General features: G+C 43.2%; 1 protein-coding gene and 1 long non-coding RNA gene across 7 annotated transcripts in view; one reads left to right on the plus strand and one right to left on the minus strand.

The window, feature by feature from the left end:
- Nucleotides 1-208: 208 nt before the first annotated feature.
- LOC119497523 (zinc fingers and homeoboxes protein 2-like) overlaps nt 209-23,616 on the plus strand; it is a 44,156-nt gene continuing 20,748 nt past the window's right edge. For 2 of the 6 annotated variants that reach the window (XM_037785697.1, XM_037785699.1), the window contains exons 1-2: nt 209-608; nt 1,327-1,478. The gene's annotated coding sequence lies outside the window, so the exon portion shown is untranslated. Of the gene's footprint in view, nt 609-1,326; nt 1,479-7,942; nt 8,081-23,616 lie in introns of all 6 variants that reach the window. The other 4 variants (XM_037785695.1, XM_037785700.1, XM_037785698.1 and 1 more) reach the window with 3 other exon arrangements.
- On the minus strand, nt 7,085-12,301 carry LOC119497526. Its single transcript, XR_005208944.1, has 2 exons — nt 8,658-12,301; nt 7,085-7,508 (listed from the first exon to the last, which is right to left on the minus strand). It is a non-coding gene; the product is annotated as an uncharacterized LOC119497526 (long non-coding RNA).

Here is a 23,616-nt window from a genome sequence, read left to right on the forward strand (position 1 = left end):
ATGATGCAGTTATCCCCCCACTGCAGCTTCCACTTGAGGAAGCACACTGCAGCAACTCCTCACCTCACATCACATGCAGAGCCTACACAGAGAGAGAGAGCAAGAGAGAGAGAGAGCGGGTGGGCGGGGTGAAGCAGGGAGGGTGGGACTAGTTTTAGGGGGTGGGCTTAACAAACGCCCCCCTCTGCTACTTTAATATTCAATTAGCTCCGAGCGGAGAGGCAGGCGGACAAGTTGAGGACAACAAGACGCAGTTCATTCATTATAACGCCTGCTTCATGGAGCCAGCAGCAGCAGCCCTCCTGCACAGAGGACACACAGTTGTTCCACTTTCCTCCCCGTGTCTGTGAACTTTCCCCGGCTGTAAACACCATGGAGCCGCTGTGGACGGACACCGGCGCTCCGGTACGGCATGCAAATACGTACTCTGACGTCGGCGATCATGTGGCTTTTGGCGTAGATCCTCCTTGTGATCGCCAGTTTTCTCTTTCCTGTCGCCTGTTGTCTGCTCGCTTATTGGAGCGCGTTTAAAACCTGATCGCTTGCTTTAGCAGTCTCGTTGGGATCGTACCGCACTACCGGAGCATCGCGCCAAAACCGGTGGGCAGGTAAGAAATGATTAAACTCTTCCTCTTTCTCTCTAACGCCCCCCTCCTCCTCCTCCTTCAGAAAGTCCCTCAAGTTAAAGCAGCTAGTTGTTATTGAGCCTGCCTCTTGTGTCTCTCTGTGTCCTCTAGAGCTCCTACCAGCCTCCCGCCTCTCTATTAATATTTTAACTTGTCTAGCCGAATGAACTTTGCGCGCACCTTCACGGTTACACGTTTATACGGTTACACGTTTACACCTGCGGAACCACACAATGTGTCCGCCAACTTGTTAATTGGACGTGTTCTCCCCCCCCCCGTGTGTGTGAGTCCCTCTCCGGTACCGGTGGTACCGTCGGTACCGCAGAGGGAGAAGAAGAGAGCAGAGAAACACCGTGTCTACTTTTCCTCCTCCCCGTGTCGACATAACCAGCAAAACATGGCCGTCCTTTGCCGACATGTTGTTACGTCGCTGGCGAGAAGGGGGAACATTTTGGGGGTGGAGGGGGGAGTGTTTTTCCTGTGCACCCCCACCGTGTCACAGCTCATCTCCGGGCTGCTGGCCGTCCGTTAAAACTCCTCCACCGCCGCCGGTGGGTCCGCTCCCGGTCGGCGTTCGTTGCTTGTGTTTGAGAGCAACTTTCAGAGTCCGACGTTGTTTCTACACTTTGATTTGTGCGTCTCTCTCTCTCCCTCTCTCCCTCTCCCTCTCCCTCTCTCTCTCTCTCTCTCTGTGATGAAGGCGGAACGTTCCCCTGGTGATGCCTCCTCTTCCTCCTCCTCCTCCCCCCCACACACAGAGAGAGACAGACTTACTGCAGGCAGACAGACAGATAGACGCGCACAGTGCTGTGTATGTAGCAGAGACTTATAACTGGATGTCCTGCCAGTGCGGTAGGTAGGCGTGTAACTGCTGTAAACAGTCAGGCGTGGTTCTTTTTGATTCAGAATATGAACTTTGGTGCTGATGAACCCAGTGGCCCTGGACTGGAGGCTCCTCTACAGTCAACCCTCTCTGAGTGTCCTCACAGCACCCTGCACAACCTCCTGAAGGGAGAGGGCTAGTTTGATTTATGGCAGTGTGTTGTGCCTTCATGTTGCACTGCATAATATAGCACGAGTGTAGAGATATGAGCATATGCACATGTCATAATTACAGTATAAACACATAAACAGTCCATAGTTTAAACAGGAAACTCTACTTGCTCTTGTAGGCCGGTGTATCATCTACCAAGTGTTCTGGTTTATTCCATCGTTGTCTCAGGTAACAGTACATTTCATACAGTACGTTGTCATATAGGTTTATTATCGGGTAGATCATGCCATAACGTTTAAAGGCAGGGTTGACGATGCTCTCCAGTCTACACTATTTGTTCTATTGGTTGAAATAGTCTTTACACCCCGACAGCGATCCATTACTGATGAGCTCTGAAAGAGGACCGGAAAAGAGCTGTCATCTGTAGCTGCTGTAATCCTGTAAAAACGTTTATCAAACACTGCCTCGCGGTCCGCTTGGAAAGAACCAATCCGATGCCTCCCTGCTCGTACTCTACCCTTGGCGTGCCGAGGGGAGGGTGGGGGGGTTTAGACAGAGCTCCTGAGGCAATGCTATTTTCACATTATGCTAGCTTTACAACATCGTCCACCCTATCTTTAAGTTTGAACTTAATAAGTTGGGAGTTGCATGTCTCCCATCAGATATCAGTGCATTCTACATAATTGGTCTTATTGCTTTTGGTTTGGTGTTGGTGCCGGCACCGTCCATATAGAGAGACGAAGTCCCTCCCCTTCCGGTGGACCACCATGGGACCTTATTTTGGAAAAAATATATACGGTAGTCAACGGAGAGAGACAAATATTTTTTTGACCCCGTTTGAATGTTCTATGAATCACACATAATGTTTGTCAATTTAAAACATAATTTTGCAAGTCAATAAAGTCCCAGTTTGTAGTATCATTTAGTTTAGTGTGAAACCGCTCAGTGAACTACATCTCTCGTCTTTCACATTATACGTCACCAACACTAACTAGCTAGCTAACTCAGCTGTGTTCCACACACAAATGAAACGTCATCTCACCTGATGTGTTTTATCTAGCGACTCCTGGTCTTTTATCTGCCGGGAAGAGAAAGAACGAGCAAGACTCGTTGCTGGTGTGAGTAACGTTACATCCCATCCCAGTAGGAAACACACAGACATCGTAGCTTCAGAGAGAGAGACGTCACTTACGCGATTGTTAGGTGTGTCGTCTTTTTAATTACGTATTTTCACAGTCTGATACTTCAACAGTTTTACAACAAACGGAGACTTTTCTCGACTTGCAAAATGTATGTTTTAAATACAAACAAGACAAACATCATCTGTGTGATTCATGGAGCAATTCAAAATAATAGAAATAAGGTCCCATGGTTGTCCACCGGAAGGGGAGGGACTTCGCCTCTCGATTAAGCGTTTTGTGTATCGGCAATGACTTGACCCATCCACATTAAATTCAGTTTATTTGTCAATGTTATTATAAAATTCACTGAATTCCCTCAAGTAGGGTTGGAAATTAGCACCAGCCACCAGTCAAATGCTGGTATAATATGCAAGTGGCTGCTAGATTTGCTTCACTCACCAGCCAAAAAAAACACTGGTAATCTATTGAGCGGCTGGTAGATTTTGGGAATCCAGTGGCAGGTGGACAAAAAAGTTAACTTCCTGGTTACATTCATTCAGTCACCGAGGGGCTGCCAACGCACAGCAATCACTGACCTCACGTTACCTGACAGGAAAATATTCTAGTGAGTTCTGTGCAGTTAGATCTACATATAGTCATGCAGATTAGCACTAGGTACTGGTTCATACCCTAAATTGAGGTATTGGGAGAGGAAAAGTTGGATCGGTGTATCCCTACAAACATACATCTAGAATTGATTGGCCTCTAATTGTGTTCTACTCTGTATTGCGTATGGAAATAATAATGGTTTGATTTGGGTTTGTCCTAAATAACGTACACATAACTATTGGTGGTGCTGATGATGAAAATGAAAGTGATAAGCAAGGAGAAAGTAACCCATTACTATGACAATTCCAAGAACAGAGACACTGTGGCTCCCAGCACCAGTTACAATCAGATATTGACTGACAGCCCGTAGGTTGAGATTAAAGTACCATTTCTTATCTTGCATCATGCCGGTTGTGATAAACAGCCTCTGACACAGATTTACTGTGTCTGTTTAATGCACCTGTTCATCAGTGTCTCCGACCTTTGACAGGTATACACACTCAGTCCCTACAGGTGGGCCAATTAATTGAAAAGCATTTAGTGTCTGTTATAGATACTGCTTTCTCTAAGTCAAGCTGTCACACAGTCTGTATTCACACAGTCTGATGAAATATCTTGTTCATTAGACGACATTCCCCTCACACTGGGATGACCTACTACGTTGTATTTCTAAACACTCCTTGATCAACAGCCCAACGGAGCCCAATCCGTAAAAAGATGTAAGTGGGTTTGATCACAGCGCTGTTAACCCCCCCTGCCATACCCGTTACCAGCAATTCCTCTGGGTATAAACTTGGCTTCGCTCGCTAAGCCACGCACTCTTGCTCTTTCCATGTGAGTAGAAATGTGTCTCATGTTTGTTCTTCACATGCTTTTCCACGTGTGATCTGCCAAATCACAGATAATGTTATATAATTCAGAACGACAACCGGCTCATTTTTATTGGTGGCTGAACAATCAAAGAGTTTCTGTTGATAAAAGTAAAACCGTCACATTTCAAATCAGTTGCTCAGCGTGTTGTGTAGCCAAGATGGCCAGAAATAGGTGTATAAGAAATGAATATATGCAGTTAACCCACCTAATTAAAAGAAACCTGTTGTGTATTTGCTTGCCCAAACAAATTGACTGTTGCCAAGTCAGTGTACTAGAAAGAAGTGGTGAATATATAAAGGATGACAATTTAAAATCCCTATTGTCGTCTGGCGTTGGGCACATAGGACATTACTGAATTGTTTTTACAGTTTGACAGATGCAAGATTAAGGCTGTTTAAATATATTTTTGGGGGGAAATTGTTATTCTCAGTATTGCTCAAGGGATTAGAGAAATGCACAGATGTCCCCACCTACCTTGTTGTCCATAACGTCAGTGATTGTCCCATCATCACTACGCTGTGAAAGAGAGAGAGAGAGAGAGAGCATTTTATTAAGGAGGGATTTTCTGAACAGCTTAAAATCATTTGGTTTGTTTACAGTCAGGAGTTTGGCAGCTATTATTTTTTTGAAGAAGTGGCATGAAAAACAAATTACCCTCATTGAATCGCCTATTTTTTCCAGTCTTGCTCAACCATGCGGCGTTTCTCGATGTACTGTGACCTCTTAGAATGTCACAGCCAAAACATCCAGCTGTGAGGTGATTCGCTCTATTTGTTCCTAGAGGCGTTTATTCCTTTACTGTAGTCAGATGGTGGAAAAATGAACAAGACTCAGTCTGTCAGATTCATTTAAATAGAAACCGTCGGTATGGTCTGACAGGGAAGAAAGTGCACTACAGTCAAACATCATTTGTATGAATGACGCGTGAGATCCGACGGTTGACAGTCGTCTTACCGCCAGATGTTGCATGTGTCAATCATGCTAGCGAGAGCTATTGAAATTATTCGACGCGCTTTCTGACAGCTAACAGGAACTAACCTGGAGCAGAAGATTGACAGTAAAACAATGAGAAAGTGTGTTTGTTTTGGTAAATTAAAGGTGTCTGGAGGCAGTTAGTCCTGTTTCAATGCTGTGGGAGAAAGCACATGATGTGTGTGTGTGTGCTGCTAATGTTCTAACTGTTTGAGCCACTGACAGATGCTCTATCAGTATTTTACTTATAGTCAAATTCAAAGTTCATCTGTGTCTAGAAAACCCGCTGTATTTCACATCATGTGATAAAATGACCTTTTCCTTATTTTTAATCATGCAAAAATCTAAATTGATCCTGTTGGCTCTCAGTCTCCCCTTTAGCCGCTGAGCTAACATTGCGTTAGCTAATGTTGCAAGACTGACAGGACAAGCTGCGGAAATATGTCAAGTGATAGTAATATTAATGTGACGTACAAGGGAGGGATTTGGTTTTCGATCTGTTGGCGTTAGCTGTCCAGCACTGACAGACAGCTATATAGGTAGATGATGACGTGCTAACGCTATGCTAACGATTGTTTATGGACCAACAGACACATCACTCTTTACTTTGTAAAACCAGATAACAGCCAATAGTTCATTTTGTAGTTTTACTAACTCACAAAATATCCTGCCCATGGCTTTTATGGGGTCAATTGGGCACAGAGAGGTTGTAGTGATGGGACATTTTATATTGTTAAAGGGGTCATAGTTGTGATGGTTGCTCAAACGCTGGCTGTTGATATTGGACTTGTGGTTGATTTTATAGGAGTATTGGTGCCTTCAAATGGGGTCGTGTTTACCGTGTTTACGAGTTGGGCCCATGTGAACGCCCCGTCATGTCGTATTCACGACCTCGGAAGTGGAAAGTTTCTGAAATTTCCGACTTGTGACGTGTTTTTTCATGTTGACAGAAATGGTGGAAGTTATGGAAGTTATTTTTTGCATAATAAGTTAATATATTGTAAATTTAGCCGTATATTGTTTTTCTTAGTAATTTTACATGTCTGAGGAAAATGTTGATATACCCATCTTTCTCCTCTGTCATTATGCCTTTGCATTTAATGCATTATGTTACCCACTTGCTAGCTTGCTAAATTGTTAGCCTCTGTGGCTTCTAGCTATGAACAGTAACGTTAATATTGCCGTTGCTTAGCAGCGGAGTTCTCACGACTTAACCACTTCAACGCCACGCATATCGTGTACACGACTTTCCGTGTAAATACAAGCTTCTTTTGAAGGCACCATTAATTACAATGACTGTTCACATGCACACTAATATTCCACTATTATTCCGAATATAACAATATTCTGAATTTGATACGGGTCATGTAAACAGCATATTCCGTTTGGATATTCTGAGTTAGGCCTTATTCTAAATGGAGCATTTTCAGATTAATACATGTGGGATATGCCGATATTATTCAGGATTTAGGAGCATTCTTTGGACATGTATAAAGCGCATTCGGAATATGTGTCTCAATTGGTGGTTTTACGGCAGTTTGCGACACACGGCCTCGGCTGTTTACGTCCAGCTCTGTGAGTTGAACACAAACCAACTAGCCGACAGTTTGCAGAGGTTGAAGGAATGAAAGAGGGAGGCCGTCACCGGTTACGTTAATCAGAGTATGCACGGCTGCATGTAAACGTGAATATTAGTGGAATATTCATTTTCATTAGCCATGTAAACAGCTTAGTAGGAACATTGTCTTTTTCGGGAGTAAAGGCAAAAAACTGAATATTTTGTGCATGTAAATGTCAGTGAAGCATAATACCCATATTTACTCTGTGATTAGGCTTTGCTGACAGAAGTACCGTATGCTGCACGTGGGACAAAAAGTCTTGGTCCCGTATTTTGGTGTTTGGTTGAGCTCAGACCTCTTTATTCTACGATGTGTGGCTGTTATTTGTAGAGTCGTGCCAGCTGACCTATGGTGGCTTTCAACAAGTTTGTCACATTCATCAGGAACATCCAGCATTTCCTTACTGCACATCACACTTCCACATCCAGTCCAGAGCTATATAATGGCTGTCCGTCCTTTCTCTCGGTGAAACACTGGAGTGAGTCATCGCGAGTTGGAGGACGGAGGTTGCTGTCATCACGTCCTGTCGTGCTCAGCTGGGCTCTGCGATGACATCACCAACATCTACGCTGTGCTTTTGTTCCTGTGTTTTTAGGTTCAGGTCCTCTCTTCGCTGTGCCTCCACCGGTGTCTCAGACGTGTTGTTAGGTGACTAAGGCAACCACAGAGATGAGCTCATCACCTGTAGGTGGGGCTGAGAGGGAGAGCGTCATGGAGGGAAGGAGACAATTAGAGAGGCAGAGCTGAAGGGTTACATGGGGACAGGAGGAGCGGGAGCATGAAATCAACACGGTATGAGAGAGGACGTGTGATGTGTGAGAGAGGCAGAGCGATACAGAGGAAGAGTTACGCTGCAGGAGAGTGACGAGAGAGGAAGACAGAAGTGAGAAGCCGATGGAGGCTGAAGGCCCAACGTGCACCTTAATCTGTAAAGGCAATTTTCCATGTTGGAGTCAGTTTTTGGTGTAAAAGGCTGCAGTTTGCTAGCTCAGGACTATGACTGCCCCCTCTCAGACTAATCGGTTGTTTTGTTTTTTTAACGCTATTTTCATGCTGAATGACTTATTTCCAAGAAACATATGTGTCTGGTAAACACAAAATTCTGATTAAGAAAACTCTGTTTTGCAGATCTGTCGATTAAATCATACTAGCTGCTAGTCGACTAAGAATTTCTTTGGTCGAGGTCAGCCCTTCTCAGGACCTAGTTGGATTCCTGAACATGTTCAACCCCGGCCTTAGTGGAAACCAAAGCAGCAGCATTTCCAGGTAAAGAACACAAAAGTTCCCAATGCTCTTGATGGCTTTATGTGTCCACCAAGGCAGGGGTTCCAGGGACCCCTTAAAGGGGAGACAAATTTCCAAGGACCCCCTCATAATCGTAACACCAATTAAGCATAATGCTTACTACCATTTGTACTCTTAGAGGCCATTGGAACTATTTGTATTCTAAAACGTTTCAACCTAAATACTTCAGACCTTGATTTTTTGAATAGTCGTTAAGTTATAAAAAATCAAATAGTTTATGCGACTATTTGTCCCGTCTTAAAACATATATATTTCCCTTGTATTAACCGTTGCAGGCGTTGCCTGGTAGTAACGTTACTACCGGTAAAACGTCAAGGCCTATGGAAGGAGGCTGGGACACGGGCGGGCATGGGTACAACACAGGCGCAGTGTAACTGGAGCTGCAGTCGTGCGTTGCGATTGGCTCAATTTCGGCGAGTGCAGACCAGATTTTACTGCGCATGTGTTGTACCCCAAAGATATGACGCGTGACCTATCAGCTGATCCAGCAGCGGAGCATCTCGTCATTCAAACCTGACAGAAACAAAATAAAACTCACCAGAACCGTCGTGGTTTGTCTTTCCACCGGCCTCTTCACTGTTCCAACAATATGGTGGAAAAAACCCCTCTTCATCCACAGCGTTAGATGGGAAAATGTGCCGACACGACATGTCGTTTTCCCCCCTGTGTCTGTCTCTCCACACGGAGCAGCTGCTGCAGGGGGGTGGGTATGCATGTGGCGATTATTTGAATAATCATCAACTAATTCCCAGTGATTTTCAAATAGTATTTTTGCTTGGAATGCACACCCGTAGGTAACACCACTTTGTTTTGCCCTGATATTCAGGTTGCTTTGTAATCCGATGTTGCTTTAGCTTGGCCGGCTTCATGGCACCTGAAGACACAACACATACTAGTCTTCTGTCGTTGTCTCTTGATGTAACTGTCGTCATAGTTTCTCAGTTTAGCTAGTTTGGGCTTAGCGTCACCTGACGATGTGGACTGACTCAAATGTTTCTCCAAGCTCGCCAGCTAGCTAGCTGGCTACTAAGCTAAGCTAAGCTAAACTAAGCTAAGCAGCAACAGGAACGGTTTGTTGCGTCCTGAGTGAAGGGACTAATTCATGACGGATTGACATGATGTGTCACAATCATATCAGAGTTTACATTAGCCCAAAGCTAACATGGGTGGTAGTAATGGACACAATATGCTGGTTTTATTGGTGCAAATAGTCCCCGTCTGTAGATATGTACTTTTTAATGATACAGCACAATTTTATAATTTATACCAAATTATTTCGCGGAGCCCCTGAGAGAGTGCCACTGGACCCCACTTTGAGGGGTCCAGAGGGGTTCTGCTATTCTTCATCGAAATCTTAACGTAAAACTGCAGTAGAATATAAAGAATTTAAGGTACGTCTGTGGACGTTCATATGTCAGAAATCCAACCGAACCAGAGGTGTCGCAAAGAAAACCGGCGACATTGAGAGAGCCGGAGAGTGACAAAGGAAAGAAAGAAGACACAAGAGGACAGAATGTCTAAGCGGTGTGAATGAGAAACAAGAGACAGCCTCGGAGTGAGAGACGGCGAGATAAATGTGTGTGTGTGGGAGAAAGAGCAGCAGCGGACCCCGTTATTAGTATCTGCAGTCGGGCATTTCATAAGCCGTGTATTTTATTAAAGACTCATTGCTGCATTGATTATTATTTAAGTCTATGGGTGTAAAGCTGTTTGTCCAGCGGTGTGTTTGTGCGTGTGTAAGCATGTATTAAACTACTTTACTACTAGTACATCATCCAGCAGTCAGAGGGCTCGTCTCTCGTTGCCACTGCAGTCTTTTACATCCTGAAAGTGCTTGTTTGACAAATTGGATCCATAACGACCACTACATGCAACTGTCGAAGTTAAAAGTTAGTTTCACGCCCGTGCACACAATCAGTGTGTCATGTCGGTCGTTCGTGTGTGTGTGTGTGTGTGTGTGTGTGTGTGTGTGTGTGTGTGTGTGTGTGTGTGTGTGTGTGTGTGTGTGTGTGTGTGTGTGTGTGTGTGTGTGTGTGTGTGTGTGTGTGTGTGTGTGTGTGTGTGTGTGTGTGTGTGTGTGTGTGTGTGTGTGTGTGTGTGTGTGTGTGTGTGTGTGGTAGTTCTCCTCCCATCCCACTGCGTCCTCCAAAATTTCAAGTTTAGAAAAAAAGGAAAGAGCAGGGGAAAGGAGAGAGAGAGAGCTTCACTAAAAGGCCTTCTGCACTGCACCACGTCAGCCGCTGGCACAGCACAGACACACCCCTCCTGCCAGCGTGAGGCCAATGAGGAGAGGCTGGAGACAATTCTCAAGCCACACCCACTGCAGGGAAGACTGAGATTGACAGGTTGGAAATCTGGCCGCACAGTAGCACTAAATGCTCGCTAACAAACACTAAATAAAGAGCTCCAAAGTCTCCCAAGCATTCTCATTTGGACTCAATATGTACGTCCCTCTCTCCCGTGGAGGACATACTGTACACAACAATAAGAGTATTTAACCTAAACAACGGACCTCATGCAGCAACTTCAATTTCTCTTCATTTTCTGTTAAGAGAAAAAATTAGTGAAGTCAACTCCAGATGCACTAAACGTTCTTAACCAACAAAATCTGCTCTTACATCAGGTGTGCATCATAAATTGGAGGCATGTGGACGATTGTTTATTATTAGCATAGGTAACGCCCCATAAACACTACATAAGAGCAGGTGTTGGATGTGCCAAATACTCTGGCAGATGCCCAGGAATTGGAGAGCTGCCACCAAAAATGCTGTAAGAAAAGAACATAAGTAGATAAATAGATAGATAGATAGATATTGATCTAAAATTCATAGCATCTGAGAGCGGTATGTAAGCCATTCAGAAGCTGAACACACACAATATCATCCAAAGGAAAAGGGGATCAATGGATCAATAGTAATTTCTCTAGCCCACAAATTAAGTAATTTATTTATTATTCTATTTGTTTATAGTAATTATAATTACTCTAAAACATATATGTTTATATGATATTCATGCATTTTTTTATGTTCCTCAAATTTAAAACTTCTTTGCGTTATACAAACAATTTGTGGACTGTGAAAACAAGATGTTTTTTTTCTTATCTTGGTAAGCGTGCTCTCGACTACTGGTAAAATATTCTCTTATCTCAGAGAAGAACAAGCAGTCCCAGAAATCAGTGGGTACTAACAATATAAGAACAAATCGTGGAAACAAACAAAACTAAGAGGACATTTGATCTTATATTGCTTCCTGCATGAGGCCAGATATATCACATTGCATTTGTAGTGATTACATTGTGGGAACCAATTGGAGTGAAGTTTTGCAGAATCCCCTCCCACGTCCGTTGTCATTGTGACCTAATTTGGAGGCTGCTGGTTGGGTGCGAGATGACCCTTGCCCTACTCGGCTTGTGTTCCACGGTGCATTTACTGTAACTAAAAACTCCCATTTTACTCTGCCCAAACAAAAAAAAAAGAGCATATTTGCGGTATAAGCTCTTAAAAGTTGACATGGTAGAGAAGAAGGTTTCCGTGGGAGAGCTGTGTGTTTGGCTCTGCATAAGTCCATTAGGGAGGGTGAAAAAAGGAGCATAGAGCTGGACGGGGGAGGGGGGAGCGCAAATAGGACAGAAAAATCAAGTCAAGGGGGGACCCATTATCATGGACGCTGAATAGAAATGTTCAAGAGGGATGGTTAACCCCGGTATTATTCCGTTTGCTGTAATGAAACTGCCCCGCACCCCATCTGCTTCTCATTCCCACTCGCAGCCCCCGCAGGGATCAAGTGAATGCTCGCTGACGTGTTGGCCCATCGTCATCGGGGTCACTTTGTGAGTTTATACGGGGTTGCAGCAACAAACTGAATTGAGACTGCCTCACATGTTCCATGGCGGTGTGTGCGTTGGATGCACGTCAGTTCCTGATGTTGAGCAGGAAACGCAAAATGTGAGGAGCCCACCATAGTTTGACTCTCATGTTTGCTACAAACTGTGTAAAACAGCTTATTTTCAGTCTATTGCTGGAGTATTGGTGACTGTTAGATTTGGAATAAGATAATCATTTTGATTTAGATAACGCGTTAACGCAAATTCATTTTAATGTCAATAATTTCTTTAACCCATTAATGCAACTTGTGATTTTTAGGTGGTAACGGGCCAACCATGTCATACTAGCTTGTCACGAAGGAGGCTAAATAACGCTCCAAACGTACGCAAACTTTTGGCGAGGAAAAAATGGCATGGTCATTTTCAAAGGGGTCCCTTGACCTCTGACCTCCAGATCAGTGAATGTAAATGGGTTCTACGAGTCTCCCCTTTACAGACATGCCCACTTTATGATAATCACATTCAGTTTGGGGCAAGTCATAGTCAAGTCAGCACACTGACACACTGACAGCTGTTGTTGCATGTTGGGCTGCAGTTTGCCATGTTATGATTGGAGCATATTTTTAAAAAAATCTCCCTTTAAGGTGCATTTTGAACAGATAAAAAATGTGTGATTAATTTACAATTAAATATTTTTTAATCAATTGAATACATCTGGAGAAGGTAAAATATTTTTATCATGTACAGAATTAGTTAAATGGTGTAAACATTACCGCCATGCAGAAAAAGTGGAGTTGAGCTGGATTTTAAACATCGCTGCTGTCGTGACACTGATTGACCTCTGCTGGGTTTCAGCTCCTGGATACAAGCGCACACGCACGCTTTTTTTTTGTTGGTTACAGTGTTGCCATAGTAACACAACCATCAGCAGCAGAGTGGGTGACACTTTGGGATATTTTTATAGCTTGCCCATTGTGTGTGTGTGTGTGTGTATGTGTGTGTATGTGTGTGTTCAGCAAGGAGACGGGTCTGTCCGTGTGAGACTCGTGTCTGTGTTCAACGTCATGTGAACCAGAATGAACGGACGACTGGATTCTTGATCCGGCGCAGTGTCGTCTGCTTAGCAGTGTTTCCATCACGCTGTACTGTATATAGGCCACTGTGTCTCTTCCAGGGCTCGTAGATTGAATACGGTCACAGCGGTGATGACCAGTCTAGCTTTCTGTTACTTCAAGGAGAAAGTTTGGCAACTTGTCACAAAAGCTGGCGGGGGTGTGATATTGCAAAAGTAGTCCCTGCTGTAATGGGTTGAATAAAATACTGTTGGAAAAAGTGCTGATCTTAAAAAGTGAAAATGTGCAATATACACATTATATTGGGAAATTTGCTGATGTGACAAACTTTGCTCATATTGAGAGAGCATGTAGTAAAATCTGCTTTGTCACTCCGATACATATATCAGTATCCGCATATATGTCAGCCAATAAGTAAGAAGAAGTTGCAGTACAATAATATGAGGTGCCCTGGTAGCTCACCCGGTAGAGAGCGTATCATTAAGGAAGTTCATACTGCAGCCCGGGTTCATCCCCTCCCCCCCCCCACTGCTTTCTTGTCAGTCTCATCTCTATCAAATAAAGAAATGCCAAAGAAAAGTACAAAAATATGTTTGAGGTAATTTAGAAACATTGTCACTATAGAGTGCTGCAGGAATGAGTCCTAAAACACAGAAATGACTTTGCACTTCCGGTTCCCTCGTCTCAAAGTTGATGGTTTGTTGAATGGGTTTTTGGTTAGATCCCTGAAGGGCTGTTGTAAACACAAGCTTAAAGCTGCAGTAGGTGAGATTGGAGCAAATATCATTTAAAAAAAGTTATTTTTATAAAACCTGTAACCTGTAACCTGAAAAAAATCCTGTTCCTCCGGTGTCCTCAGTTGTCCGCTGTGTCCTCCGGTGCTCCTAACGGCACCTGCAAGATTTCACAGACCGGAGGAAAACGAGCAGTAAGAGCTGATCCGATGTCTGCTGCCGTCTATGAGAGCCGGCTGTCAATCACTCGCGAACTCCGACCAAACGGTCAAACTAGGCAGCGCTGATCAAATATGAATCAATATTCTGTTACTTTAATGTCTATTTCTCTCCTCAAATGTTTTCAGAATCATCTTGTAGTGTACTGTTTAGCTGTAAAATGAAAGTTTGTGACGCCGCCACCATTGTGAAATCTGTTGAACGAACGCCAAGTTCCGGTCACATGACTGGAGCACAGCCAATAGGAACGCTCTCTCTCTGAAATGACCTGTGATTGGTCAAAGTTTCCCGTCACGGGCTAGATATTCTAAAGCCTGAAAACAGAGCCATGACGAGGAGCAGAAGTCTAGTTATCTCTCAGAACACTTGAATTACAATATGCTGAAAGGTTATTATGGAATTTTTGCCCAATGATGCCAAAAATATACTGCCTACTGCCACTTTAAGATATTTTAACGTTTTGTTCTACGATATAAAATGTGTCAGTAAATATCCCACTCGTGAATTTTGAAGCTTTTCCGTGTCTTAAAAAAGGCGGTTGCTAACAAGTGTCTAAACGAGACAACTAAACGTCATCACGCCAACTCGTCCTCCTTCACAGCCTCGTTGTGTATACTCACTCTCATGTGACCTGGGTGTAGCTTGTTTATAGCCTAACGTTAGCTGTTTGCTTCTGGCGACTGCATTCACTCTTCAAAAGTCATAGAAGTAGTGTTAATTTGTGGAAATTATCTTGCTGAACAAAACGTGCAAGTATCACAAACGTGTTTGCCACAGAGCTGATTTTCTGCAATTTCTTCAAGACGCAACGGAACAATTCCATTGACTTGTTGTTGAGGGAACCAGGGTGATGCTAACTTCCTGGTTAGCCTACAAAAATACGTCCTCACTGCAGCGCCGCATTAGTTTGTCCCCCACAAAGACCTGACAAGATTATTTCCCAACTGTTGTACGTATCATCTTGGTCCCAATTTTGTAATGATTTAAAGCAGCAGGTTAACTTTTTGGGAAATGTGCTTATTGACTTTCATGCGAGAGATCCTCACTGAAACTGCTTGTTTATGTTATGCCTGTGTATATATATACAGACATTATAATAACAGGGATGTACCGATACCGGGTATTGGGCCAAAATGACTCAAAAAGCTTGATCGGGTATCGGGGTGATGGGGCCGATCTATTCTATTCTATGTTTATATACTACATACATTACATACTGGAATTTTAATCCCATTAAAATGTTTACAATTGAATTGTAATTCATGTTAATTTTGAAGAAGTTTTTACCAAGTTGCTGGAGTACGAGTTATTATTTTAATACAATTCAATAAATTTATATCTATGTATTTATTAGTTACATTTTGTTTTACAGAGTTAGTAAAGCAATGTTTAAGTCGAGCCTGATGTTGCCTTATACATAAAAGAATGATCCAGTTTATTGATCAGACACTGGTATTGGATCGGTATTCTGTATCGGCAAATACCCAAAGCAGGTATCGTTATCGACACTGAAAAAGTTGGATCAGTTCATCCTTAAATAATAATAAAAACAGCCAATATACCGATGCTATTTTTTTAACCACTCGATATATCAGTAGGTTGGGTTCTAGTGAAAAAACAACCTATTATTTCCATCAATTATCCTCGTCTCGTCTCGTCTGTATCCCAGCCCAGCAGAAGTAGCGCCGCTCTGTTGCTATGCAGAACGTAGCAAGCACTCAAACACAGTGCAGCACCGCTTTGCTCTAGAGGAGGCGCGTGATGAGATTTAAATCAATTCTGCGACGGTCCGAAATTCTGCCTCTTCCACCCCTGCTGGTACACGATGTATTAATGGTGGTGCTTCTCCTCACCCACACAATTCAGACACACACACACACACACACACACACACACACTGTGCTCCTTACTGCAGTGGCTGACATGTGGACCAAGCAGTCAGGAGGGAAAACCCACCCCGTACAGCAGTGAGTGCACTCCCTCTGTGCAGTATGTTTTTGTTACTTAATACAAAGTGTGTGACGGAGCTTCAAAGTTGTAGTTAATGTAACAGAGAAGTCATGTCACTGTTGCAGTAAGTGTTTCTGCAGCTGGTGGTTTCTACGCTGCTTTTCTTGTGTTGTCGTGCTTGTTATTCTAGAGCCCCCCCCCAGTGTTACTGGCTGGTTTGTACTTCAGGCAGGGCTTCAAGTGCGGGAGCCGCAGAGGTTGCCATCCTTCCATATGCCTTTGTGTTTGTGATGCCTGAAAACTCTGGCACTCGGTTGGCTCCGTCTCTACATTTTAGGCAGAGCGTGGCCTTGCAAGAGACTCAAGTGCACCTCAACAGTCTGGCTGGCTGCATTATGAAATTGCATAACTGCGTTACGTAAATTATCATATCAGCAGTGTGCACTTGTTGCCTTACATTTCCCACATGAAGCATGGGCTTTAACCTCACATATGCTCTCCTTACTAATGTGCAACAGTGGGAGTAAGTCACACGTGCAAGTCACAAGTTACTGTGGTGAGAATCAAGCAAGTTGAGTTCCTGCTGCAAGTCAAGCAAGTCACAAGTCAAGTCTTATGAAATTCTGATCTACCTCAAATTAACCCGACGAAGTAAATGCTGACCACCCCAACTATAAAATGACAAAAAATAAAATTACAATAAAATATTTCTATATTTAAAGGGACTATTTGTAACATTTTAAGCGTATAAATGTAGCGGGTCGCCACACATGCGCGTTCGCATATGCGCGCTCGCGTGTGGCTGGAGCCTCGTCTCCGCTGCCTGCTCTCCTTCACTCAGAATGCGCGCGCGTCCTCGCTGTCTCGCTCCACCTCTAGACGTGAACGCGCGCTCACTCCACACTGCAGAAGAGTTAGTTTAGCTCTGAGAATATCTAGTGAATGCACAGGGGACGTTTGTGCAGAAATAAATGCTGCAGCTCCTCCAGACCAACAGAGCTTTCCCGTGTCTTGTGAAGTGACGGAACTCTTCAGAGAGTTACGTTACCCTCTCGTTACCGACCGGGTGCCGGTGTCTCCTCTGCTCTCTCCGGCTGCGGGCGGAGAGAGCCGGGAGACATGCTGCAGAGTCCCGCTGCTTCAGCCTGCACTTAGGCAGGAAAAGCCAACACTAGGATCAGATCTAAATCATGTTCATGGAGAGACCTTCGTCTGGTCAGCTAACATTACTGCCAAGCAGCTGAAATATAGAGTGATATTGTGCTTTTTGCCTCACTGTTTTGAGCGATGCTCGTTCAGGTATATTTAGAGCGAGCAAGCGCGAGCCCGACGCTGACTTTCGTTGATTTCACGGCCACAGGTGTTGCTGTTAAGAAGCATTTCTGAAAGTTACAAATAGTCCCTTTAAAAGTGATGCATGGCATACATAAAAAATACCACAGAAATGAGTGAGTTATAAATGAGCTGATTATTTTATATAGGGATGCACCCATCTGACTTTTTCAGTCCCGATAGTGATACGTGGGCTCAGTGTTTCAATAGCAAGCTGTATGCCTCACTGTGTGGAAGTGACTGGGATCATTCTTCTACATCAGGTTTGACTTAAACATTGCTTTTCTCACTTCATAAAACAGAATGTAGCAAATAAATCCATAGATATAAATTTACTGAACTGTTATTTATTATTAAAATAATAAATTGTGCACCAGCAATTTGGTAAAAAATCCGATCCGTTCGGTTCTCTAGTCACGGTTCGGGTCGTGTACGAATTGTTCAGTTCATTTGAAATAAGTTATGAGGCCGATTGTGTATTTTTTTCATGTAGAGTTTGGCTCCCGTTTATTGTCACACTAGAAATCGAGGCCTATTGAAGGAGGCTGGGTCACGGGTGGACACGGGTCTTGAGGTACGGGGTTTAACACATGTGCAGTGTAACTGGAGCTGCAGTCGTGCGTTGCTATTGGCTCAATTTCGGCGAGTGCAGACCAGATTTTACTGCGCATGTGTTGATGAAGCGTGACCCAGACCCCTTCATGGATGAAGTGCGGCTGTCAGTCAGTTTAGGAAATGGCGAGTAGACACGATAAAGTCCAGTTAGAGGATCCACCAGCATCATTTGGCTCTGCTGTATGGGAGCATTATGGATTTAGTGTTACCTGAAAATGACGGGAAAAAGTGGTGGATAAAACGGCGACTGTGTGAGCACTGTGCAACACGGTTTATGCTAGCGGCAAACACTTCCGATACGGTGAACCATTTATCAAGACATCACCCCGGTGTGGCCGTCGATAGCACAAGGCGGAGAGAGTAATAGTCCCACAACATTATTCATTATTCATATTCAACATTAATTAATATTAGTTATTCTCAGACGGATATCGCTGTTTGTTGTGTGTAGAGGTGTGTGTGTGTGTGTGTGTGTGTGTGTGTGTACAGTAGTGCGGCAGTGAAACAGGGCAGATGGAGACGGACAGACAGAAGAACATGTCAGCCTGCCGCGGTGCGCCGCGCTGCTCTGCGAAGCTTCAAATACCTTCGAATATTTCTCACCGAAGCTTCGAAGCCCTACAAGTGGTATTCGGGACGGCCCTAGTTGTTTCCCAATAATTACATCACTATAAACATCAATCATGACCCGTTTAGCCAGAGCCAGTTGACACAGGGGGGTAATTGGGTTCAGATAGATGTGTTTTATCAGAGGATATCTGCAACAGAAGCCCACGCTGCCATTCCCAACTTCCAGTTTGAGTTTGAGGGAGCACAGTGTGAGTCATATTTTTTTCTCCCCTACTACACTTTGAGATTACATCAATGAGGCACAGAAATAGGAGCTGAGTGGAGCGTGCTGCTGTGACTCATCTGTTCAGTGTCATCCTCTTCTCACTGCTTGTTTGGATAGATCTCCTTCCTATAGCACTGCCATATTTCTGTTGTATTAGATCATCTGTCTGTCTTCTTACATTAGACAGGCTCAGTGGTAAGAAGGACTCGTATTGATTTCCTCCAGTATGTATGCCAGTGTGTAGACTAAACTGATTACTGCCAGGGCTGATAAATGTATTTTCTGCCTGGCAGCATTAAATGTAACTCCTTCAGAGAGATGGCTCCGCTAATATAATGCACCAATCAGACAGACAGACAGCCAGACAACTGGCAAGTAGAGACAGACGGGCAGGCAAGGGGGCCGCCAGGCTGGGTATTCATACAAGTTTAATGAGCATCCAGACAGTAGGGAGTTTGTGGCTCTAGCACAGAGCTCGCTCTGCACACAGACAGACGCTAACTGGCTGACTAGGTTAGACACACTAACGGAGAGGTGGGAGACTGACTGTTTGACCCGGGTTATGAAAGCAGCCGAGATTGAGTGCAATTATTTTTTTGTGCGCTGGAAATAAAGTGAAAGTAATTATGTGAGAAGCTCAGATGGCTGACTAGCAGTCTGAAACATTTGAGATGTTTACAGCCAAAAAAACAAACAGCTCAGAGAATACAATTCATCTCTCAGGGACAACAAAAGATTATCTTCTATCCATGAGACTGAGCCTGTTCGTACGGTTATTATAAAGGTATTACGTAAGTTATTTTGATGAAGTTAGTGAATGGTGAATAGAGATATACATTGCCATGTACCAATTATCTTTTCCATGATGGCATCCCAGCTCTCCCAAGTAGCCGGTGAAGGCAGCATGACGACGGCCCCTCTCCTGATGGAGTAAAGAGAGGAAGAGGATTTTGGTGCCGGTGTATTATCAGTGTTCAGCACTCTTTGCTCAGGCTTTTCTCTTTGTTTGAGACAGTCAGCTCACATGAGTTTAATTCGACTGCAACATCTCAAACGACAGAGCTGTTTGTGTTTATACAGTGTAAGATAATGTGCCTTATTCTGAGTCAGCCTCTGCTCCAAATCTGCCACGTCCTGAACACTTTTCTCTGTAAATGACTCAATAGGAGCTTATTTAATATGCAAAATCAGTGTCTGAGGTCATCCAGTCACTTGTAGGGTCTGGGTATCATCGGATATTCCGTTTTTCCTTCGGAATTCAGAAAGGAAAAAACGTTTTTTTATTTTTTCGTTTTAAACCAAAAACGAGAAAACGGCCGTTTTCTCGTTTTTCGTTTCTGAATCAAAAAATGAAAAACGAACCCAAACCGGGCCGTTTGTTTTGTTTTTGCGAATTCCTTTTCTCATTATTCGTTTTGAATTGAAGAACGGAAGTCACGTGGGTTTTTTCGTTTTTTTCGTTTTAAACCACAAACGAAAAATGGAATCACGTGGTGCTCTGTTTGTTTTTTGTTTCCAAACGAAAAAACGAAAAAACCAAATTAAAAAAACGATCCGATTTAGTTTCTTCAAGTTTCTTTCTGTCATTTTCTCTTCTGAATCGAAGAGCGGAGAACGGCAGTCACGTGACCAGGAAGTGAAGGCAAACATGTCAAAATAAAAGCCAAGAAGATAGTTTGGTCATATTATAAAAGTGTAACATTATTTAAGCACATGATCGAGGTAACAGTAGAAGATAAATAGGCTAAATAAATACATACTGTACCTAAAAAAGCCTAATTAATTATATATCCTAGACACCTACACTGTGCCAAAATCATGGAAATTCACAATAATTAGGCCTGTGCTAAAAAAGCCAGGCGCAAGTAAGCCAAGTGATCTTTGGCCCATCTCAATAACCTCCATATTGTGTAAAACCATGGAACGAGTTCTTGCCAGCCACCTGACCAGCACAGTGGCTACTAAGCTAGATCTGCTCCAGTTCGCTTAAATAAGAGCGACAGAGTCCCAGACGACGCTGTGCTGACTGCTTAACACCGTCCACAAAAACACCTGATGCATCCTAAAGGTTATGCCAGAGCTTTATTTGTGGATTTTAGCTCAGCTTTTAACTCAATGAAGACGCATATTCTCCTGAAAAGGCTCCTTGATCTCAACATCAACACAGGGTTAGTTGTGTGGATCAGAGGGTCTGTGTCAGGGAGAAACATGTCAGACAGGCTGCCCACAAGGCTGTGTTCTTTCCTCTGTGCTATTCTCTCTTTTTACTAATGAATTTATGATCAATGATAAACATTTTAGACTGTTTAAGTATGTGGATGACATGGCCTTAGTTGGCCTTTTACAGGAAACAGGCCCACTAGGTGAAGCTGCCTATCTGGCCCACACTACAGCCCTTCAAACACGGTGTCACACTAGCCAGCTAGAAATCAATGTGGCCGAGATGAAAGAATTAATCATGTGCTGCACAAAACAACATTTGGTCACAGAGCCAGTTTCACTTGATGGCCAACATGTTGAAACTGTGGGACACTTTAAATACCTCGGTACAGTCCTGGACACCCAGGTGAGCTTCTCTGAAAATACAGAGTATATCTTCAAGAGATGCTCACCAGCGACTTTATCTTCTAAGGAAACTTAGTGGCCTCGGTGTCAGCCGGCAGATTTTAGAATTAGTGTACAAAACTATTGTTGAGAGGATTTTAACCTTTAACCTTCCTGCCTGGTACGGTCACCTGCACTGTAGATAGAAGAATAAACTGTCTAGGATTATGTCAATGGCAGACAAAATAGGTGGTAAACCCCAAAAGCCCTTGACTCAACTTTTTACAGAAAGGACGAGGAAGAAAGCGAGGAGTATCCTGGCAGATAGCTCCCATCCTCTCTTCAGCCAGTCGGGAGGCGCTATAGAGTCCCTCTGGCAACTAAACATGTGTTTAAAAAGTCTTTCATCCCAAATGCCATCAATATTCTAAACTCAACACAGTGACTGAGCAGATCTGAGCCACAGACACTGACATGAACTGTTTTAATGTGTAACATAACCTGTCTTTGTTTTTTACTAACTGCTGTCTGGTTTTTAATGTTTGTTGTTTTCTGTGTTTTGTGAGCCGAAGAGAAAAATCCACCCTGGTGGACAATAAAGTTTGATTGTATTGATCAGTTCATATTGAGGGGCCGTCAGCTTTACAATTTAGTTTGGAGGGAGATTCGGTATCAGTGAAGTCAGTGCATTTTATGAGTGGGCCTTCTGTGACGTTACCCACCGTAGGGGTCAGAGGTCACCACTCCTCAATCCCCAAGGATTTTCTTTTCAGTCAAATTTTCAATTTTGACGCATTAATAGATGAAAGGTCAAGTCAATAATCATGGTCAATGATAGATAAGTATGGTTGATCAGCATGTTTGCCAACCTTCAGACATCATAGTCTAATATGAGGATTAATCAGCCTGAGTTCACTAAAAAACTGAAATCACTAACTTTCTGTATTCTGTTTGGTGGTTTATGATGCTTTTCAATCATTTCTAGCCTGTTTGGTAGTTTATGATGCTTTTCAATCATTTCTAGTCTGTTTGTTAGTATATGTAATTTAGTTAATTTGTTCGACATCATGATAAGGCTGATTTTTCAACCAGTGGTTATGACATTAATGCCAGCTAGACAGAATAAAGCTCTGTCTGTCATGACAATAGAACTGTACTGAAAGCCTTTCCTTTACTCGGGTGACTCTTTACAGCCGTCTGAAGACAGCAGGTATCTGTTAAATCTACAGTATCTAGAGTGATGGAGTGGCCTTCAGTCCAGTAACAGTATTGTCATGACAGACAGAGCTTTATTCTGTCTAGCTGGCATTAATGTCATAATCGCTGGTTGAAAAAATCAGCATTATCATGATGTAGAACTACTCGGCTACAGTCTTCCTAATGGAGTGAAGGGATCAGGTGGAAGTGTCAGGTGTGTTGAAAGGAGTAGCCACATAGTGCTTCTCACCTGCCGACATAAAGAAACAGCCCATAGTAAGGGTGTGAGAGAGAAAATTGTCAATTATGTGAGAGTTCTGTATAACATCTGTAGAGACCCTCCCTGTTGTATGACATCTGTAGAGACCCTCCCTGTGATTTATCACACACTTTTGGATAAAAGACATTCATGTGTTAATGAAAATAACAAAACAAAAAAATATCTATGTATGTACTTATTTGTGTATTTATTTAGCCTATTTATCTTCTACTGTTACTTTGATCCTGTGCTTAAATAATGTTACACTTTTATAATATGACCAAACTATCTTCTTGGCTTTTATTTTGACATGTTTGCCTTCACTTCCTGGTCACGTGACTGCCGTTCTCCGCACTTCGATTCAGAAGAGAAAATGACAGAAAGAAACTTGAAGAAACTAAATCGGATCGTTTTTTTAATTTGGTTTTTTTCGTTTTCGTTTGGAAACAAAAAACAAACAGTACCACGTGATTCCGTTTTTCGTTTGTGGTTTAAAACGAAAAAAATAAAAAAAACGTTTTTTCCTTTCTGAATTCAAAAGGAAAAACGGATTATCCGATGATACCCAGACCTTGTAGCACCTTTTTGAGAAGCCACGTGCAGCTTTAATGAGCTGACAACGGTGACATCGTTGAGCCATATAGCTGCTGTGTTTCCAGCTTACTAATATAGATGTTGCATAAATGTGACTGCTCATCCTCTCTCCCTCTACTTGTGTGGGTTCAACAACACCAGTAGGAGGTAAAACAGCCCAGCTTTCTCTCTTCCATTCTGCTCATCCGGCCGCTGTCGCCCATCAGCACGCACACAAAGTGTTCAGGCGGTGTCAGTGTGGCTGCACCAGTTGAGGCAGGTCGTAGAAAGTGGCACTTCAGAGGCAGCTGACGGATGCATCTCCAGCTCCTTCTTATCACAT

The sequence above is a fragment of the Sebastes umbrosus genome, chromosome 11, assembly GCF_015220745.1.
Source record: "Sebastes umbrosus isolate fSebUmb1 chromosome 11, fSebUmb1.pri, whole genome shotgun sequence".
Taxonomy (NCBI): Eukaryota; Metazoa; Chordata; class Actinopteri; order Perciformes; family Sebastidae; genus Sebastes; species Sebastes umbrosus.